The sequence below is a fragment of the Leptopilina heterotoma genome, unplaced genomic scaffold (genome assembly GCF_015476425.1).
Source record: "Leptopilina heterotoma isolate Lh14 unplaced genomic scaffold, ASM1547642v1 Lhet_456, whole genome shotgun sequence".
NCBI lineage: Eukaryota > Metazoa > Arthropoda > Insecta > Hymenoptera > Figitidae > Leptopilina > Leptopilina heterotoma.
This window is the reverse complement of record NW_025111090.1, coordinates 26313-32500: the sequence shown is the minus strand read 5'-3', so window position 1 is coordinate 32500 and position 6188 is coordinate 26313.

Here is a 6188-nt window from a genome sequence, read left to right as displayed (position 1 = left end):
GGGTGCTTTGAAAGATTCTAGAAGAGTCCTAGGGCAACACAATTGGGTTGCTGATGGCACTCGTTTTCTTAGTGGTAAGGATTTCATTAATCTAATCCGTTTGAGAATTGGTGCTATCCCTACAAGATCAAGGACTGCTCGTGGTCAAAGAAAGGACCGTATCTGTCGCGCTGGTTGTAATGTGCCTGAGACTTCCAACCATGTTCTTCAACTCTGTCACAGAACACATGATCCTCGTATAAAACGACACGATGCTCTTGTTGCTTATGTAGCCAAGAAACTACGTAAATCTGAGTTTTCGGTTGCGGTAGAATCTGAATATTTAACATCTTCGGGTTTAAGGAAGCCAGATATTGTGGCTACTTCAGGTAGTACATGTTTGGTGATAGACGCACAAGTGGTCTCCGAACAAACTGATCTTGTTCGTGCAGATGCATTGAAAGTTCGGAAATATAAGCATGATTGTAATTTGGTCGATGTCATCAAAAGTTCCTCAGAGGTTCCAGGTTTAAAGGTAGTTGTTTTGTCGGTTACTCTAAATTGGAGAGGGGTGTGGAGTGTTTCGTCTGCTGCTAGTCTCGAAAGGTGGGGTGTGATTTCCAAAGGAGATTTGAAAATTATTTCGAGTAAAATTCTTTTGGGTAGTCACATGATTTGGAGTGTCTTCAATACATCAACATCTGTCCAACATCATGGAAGGAGTAGAAGATGAGGTCAACGTCCAGGCTGTTCTGCGGAGTAAGATTTGCTACTGAGTATCTCGGATGTACTCAGTATAATGTAATTACATATATGTTGTATTATTAAAAAAAAAAAAAAAAAAAAAAAAAAAAAAAAAAAAAAAAAAAAATAGCCAAATGCCTCGTCATCTAATTAGTGACGCGCATGAATGGATTAACGAGATTCCCGCTGGGCAACGTTTCGCCGCTTCGGACTCTTTCTTTTAAAGACCCCAAGCGACGTACGGCTAAGGAGCTAATGGTACTAAGAACAACCCGCCAAAAAAAAAAAAAAAAAAAAAAAAAAAAAAAAAAAAAAAAAAAAAAAAGGCGGGGGTTTTTCCAAGCCCGTAGATCTTGCTGGTTTCGGCTGGAGGGTAGATATAATATTATTCTTTCTCCCTTCCATTTTCTTATCCTTTCCTTAATATCCCTTAATCCTACTCCTTTGGGTATGGGCCACGGCCCGAGGTACCAAAACTTTCCTGCTTCCTTTAGTAGCTGGAAACTTAATCAACATTCAATGTCCCTATCTACTCCCCCCAGGGGGTGGGGGCTTCGGTCCTCACTATGGGTATGGCGAACCCAGGGTGCCTGAGCTGGGTATGAGTAAGCGCTGCTCATATCCTAATACCGTAATCAACAGGTGTGCTTCAACGACCTCTGTAATGCGTGACAGAGGAACGTTGCACATCTGTTGACCGGGGACTTGGCTTTACCGCCCGGTCGCGAGATGGGGACCCTCTATATGGTCCCCCCCAATCCCAAGCTTGAGCCGTGCGGCCAGGGGATGCATGGTTGAGGGCAGTCAATCACTAGCACGAATGCTGATTTTTATTACTAAAATGTATTTTTATTGCCTTCCCTCACTTAAGGGTGGTGCGCTGATGGGATGGCGTAATAGGCATAGGATCTTCTTTTCTCTCTATTTCATTTCTACTCTAATACTTCTTATTTTCCTTACTATCCTAAATTCTTTTCTATTCTATTTCTTTTCTATATTCTAGTTTATTTTTCGCTTCCTTCTTCCTGTGCTTGTTCGCTATTCTGTCAGCGATAAAACGCTGCCTGAGGGGTGAGGGGTAAGAACCAGATTGATGGACAAACAAATATTAGCCTCGGAAAATAAGGGAAAGGTGGAGGAAAGAAGAGGGAGTATGACTAGCGAAGGTAGTGACGATAAGCCAACTCGTCATCGTGATACCTCGCGGTCGCCGCTGAGAAGTAGTGCACAGCCAAAAGGCGAGAAAGGCGAGAAAACAAAAAAGGGTGGCGCAGTGTCCGATAAGGAGTTGAAAAGGCTCCTTAAGGAACAGAAGAAGGCGGAGCGCGAGAGAGGGAGGGAGAGATTAAGAATTGCTGAGGAGGAGGAGAGAAAGAAGAAGCAGAAGCGGAGTTCCAGCGGCGGCGGTGGACGGGACGACTCAGCGGTGCAGCAACGAATGGATGTGGAGGTAAGTGAGAGTGCGAGTGCAAGTGCGAGTATGAATGTGAGTGCGGACGCGAACGTTGATGCTATGGCGAAGGCTGGTAGTCTGATGAATGAAGTGAAAGAGCTGATGATGAGTAAGGAATGCGTGAATGTTGCTGATGATGTCCTGAATTGTGTATCGGGAATGGACATGATTATAAAAAAGCTTGCGCTTGAGAATGCGATGTTGCGTGGTAGATTGGATGAACGAGTGAAGATGAATGAATATGTAAATAAAGTGACTGAATGTGTTAGTGTGGTGTGTGATGTGGTTGAGAAGATGAATAGGAACGTGGAGAGTGTGAATGAAATGTGTGAAAATGCGAAAGTTGGTATGTCTGAAATGACGAGAAGCGATGCTCCAAAAAAGAGCTTTGCGCTAATTGTCCGAGGAGCGAATGAGGAGTTGAGCGCGAGAGAAGTGAGACGTCGTATGAATGAAGCGATTGTGGATGAAGTGGATGTAAGAGTGAAGCGTGTGAGACCAGCGAAAGAAGGAGTGATTGTGGAGGCGGCGACGGATCGGGACCGGGGAATCCTTGCGTCCTGTTCCAATTTCGGAGAGGCGGGACTACGGGTCGAAAGACCCAAGGTCATGGATCCCCGGGTCCTGATCTTCGACGTGCCGAACCGTATGACTGATGGTGAGTTATTGACAAGCGTGTATGAAAAGAGTTTGAAAAATGTGATTGCGTTGGATGAATTTGATAAGAGGTGTAAAGTTGTGAGTCGGATAGGAAAGAATGTTTCAAACGTGGATGGTGTAGCGAATGTAATTGTGCAGCTGCCATTAGTATGCAAGAATAAGTTAGTGAGTGATGAAAGAGTGTATGTAGGGTGGATGTCCTTTAGGGTGAAAGTGTTTGAGAGAGTGGCAATGTGTTTTGGATGCCATGGGTATGGTCATAGATTGAGTGAATGTAAAGTTGAGCGTAAATGTTTTAAGTGTGGTAAGCCCGGACATGTTGGTGCGGCCTGTAAGGCCCCGGACGACTGCCCCAACTGTCAGGCGAAGGGGCTGCCCTCTAGGGGGCATAAAGCCACTTCGCCGGACTGCCCGGAGTACGTATGGAGATTAAATGTGCTGCGTGCAAGAGTCAATAATGGCTAGTGACGCAGCGCGAATTGGTATGAAGTTAGAGGTCCTGCAGTTAAACTGCAATGGTGCGTATGGGGCTATGATTGATATTAGTCAATATGTTATGGAGGAGCACATCCAAGTATGTCTCCTTCAGGAGCCTTATAATAATTTTGGCAGGGTTTGCGGTTTAACTGCGGGACCTAGGGTGTTTGCAAGTGTGTCTGGGAAAGCGTGTGTTGCTGTGTTTGATTCTGATTATGTATGTATGGTTATGAATGAAGTTGCTTTTGATGATGGTGTGTGTGTTTGGATAAAAGGTGCGATTGGTGAGGTGTATGTTGTGTCTTTGTACTGTAAGCCGAATGGTAAAATGGATGAATGTGTTGAATACTTGAATAGTGTGTTGCGAATGGTAGATGGTAAGCGTGTGTTGATTGGTATGGATGCGAATGCCGCCTCCGACCTTTGGCACAGTAAGGCCTTAGGTCGGAGTTGGCGAACTTTGAATAGGGGTGAAAGGTTGACTGATTGGATATTGTGGAGGGACGTGTCTGTGTTGAACGAGCCGTCGCCCATCTATTCATATAGTGGGCCGACTGGCCAGAGCGACATAGATGTGTCCCTCTACAAGGGAAGTGATTGCTTGTTTGAATGGGATGTTCTGGATGATATAGGTATGAGTGATCACAATGTGATAAGAATAAAAATGATTGTGAATGTGAGTGAGAATGAGACGCAAGTGATTGAGCTGAAAAAATGGAATGACAAGGAGTGTGATTGGAGTAAGTATGAGATCCTCATTGAGTCCTTTGCCTCTGGCTTCGGGTATAACTTGTACTCGGAGCTTGGAGCGGAGGATAAGATGAGGAAAATGTATGAATGGATTGAGGAAGCAAATGATGAGTGTATGAAAAGAGTATGTCGGCGTGAAAGGAATCAAGTATTGTGGTGGAATGAAAGTTTAGAACAAAAGAGGAAGGATGTAAGAAGAATGAGAAAGAGTTACCAGAATGAAAGAAGAAGAACGGGTGATTTGGATAGGAGTAAATGGAATGAATGGAAGAATTGTGCGAGAGAGTATAAGAAAATGATGAAGGATGCGAAAGAGAATGATTGGCGTGAGTATGTGAGTATGGAAGGTTCCAGGAATCCCTGGAACCATGTGTATAAGTTATGTATGGGTAAGCTTGATAGGTATGGTTTGGCTGGGTTGAAAAGGAATGGAAGGTTTACGAGAACATGGGTAGAGAGTGCGAATGTGTTGATGAATGATTTCTTCCCACCAGTGGTTGGGGGTCCTGTCGACATTGAAGGTGACGATGGGGCGCCTGACCCCTTGGTTGGGGAGAATGTAATGAATGGATTTGGTGTGGATGAGCTTGAAAGTGCGGTGAGAAAGACGAAACTGGGGAAGGCACCAGGGTATGATGGGTTGACGAATGTGATGCTGAGGCATGTATACAATGCAGTGCCTCAGTTTATGAAAGGTTTGTATGATTCTTGTTTGAATGAGGGTGTCTTTCCCAAGGAGTGGAAGAAAGCTAGAGTGGTTGCGTTATTAAAGGGTGCAAGTAAGCCAAGATCGGACCCGGACTCTTATAGACCTATCAGTCTCTTAAGTGGTCTGGGTAAGATCTTGGAGCGAATGATGGTTGAGCGATTGTTAAGATGTATGGATGGAAAATGGAATGAGTGTCAGTATGGTTTTATGAAAGGTAGGAGTACAGAGGATGCATGGCTGAAATTGAAAGAGATAGTGAATGGATCTAGAAGTAAGTATGTGATTGGTATATTTGTGGATTTTAAGGGTGCGTTTAGTCATGTGTTGTGGGATGTTGTGTTGGAGAAATTGAGAAGTGAAGCTGGTTGTACGAATGAGGATTTGAATATGTGGAAAAGTTACTTTAATGAGCGAATGGCTAGTATGACAAATGGAATGGATGAGGTTGTGAGAATGGCTGAGCGAGGTTGCCCACAGGGATCTGTCTGCGGACCCTCTGTGTGGAATCTCGGTATGAATGAACTGTTGAATCTGTTGAATGAATTGGGAGTGAAAGTGATAGCGTTTGCGGATGATTTGGTTGTGATTGTGGAGGGTGATACAAGAAATGCAGTGGAAGGTAGAGCGAGTGTTGTTATGGTGCCAGTGTATGAATGGGGAAAGAAAATAGGCGTGGATGTGAATGATAGGAAGACGGTGTGTATGGTTTTGAAAGGTGGACTGCAAATGATGAACAGACGTGTGTATGTGGAATTAAATGAGGATGATGTAAGAATGTTAAAGTTTGTTGAGAGTTTTGAATATTTGGGTGTGCTAGTAAGTGTAGATATGAAATATAGAGAGCATGTGAAACGAATGAGACAGAAAGTGAATGGTGTTATGGGTATGTTGCGTAGAGTGTTAAGGAAAGATTGGGGTTTGAAAAGGTGTGTGATGAAAACTGTTATGAATGCGATGATGGTGCCTGCGATTATGTATTGTGCGATTGTTTGGTATGAATTGTTAACGTTGGGTGGTGTACGTGATGAGTTGAATAGATGTCAGCGTGTTTGTTTGTATGCGTGTACTCGAGTGTGTCGGACTGTCTCCACGGTGGCGATGCAGGTTATTTATGGATCGCTTCCGTGGGACATTGAATGTAAGAGAAGAGCGAATTGGTATAAGGTGAGAAAGAGTGTTGCAATGAATGAGATTGATCTAGTGGCTGATAATGAAATGAATGAAGATATGGATGAGACTGAGAGGAAGGAATTAGTGACTGAGAAAGCAAATGATGTGTGGCAGGAAAGATGGAATGATTGTACGAAAGGAAGAGTTACGTATGAATGGATAAGAGATGTTAGGTTTGTTGGTAAATGCAAGGGGTTTGATCCAGGTCTGAAGGTAAGCTACTTACTGACGGGACACGGGAGTCTT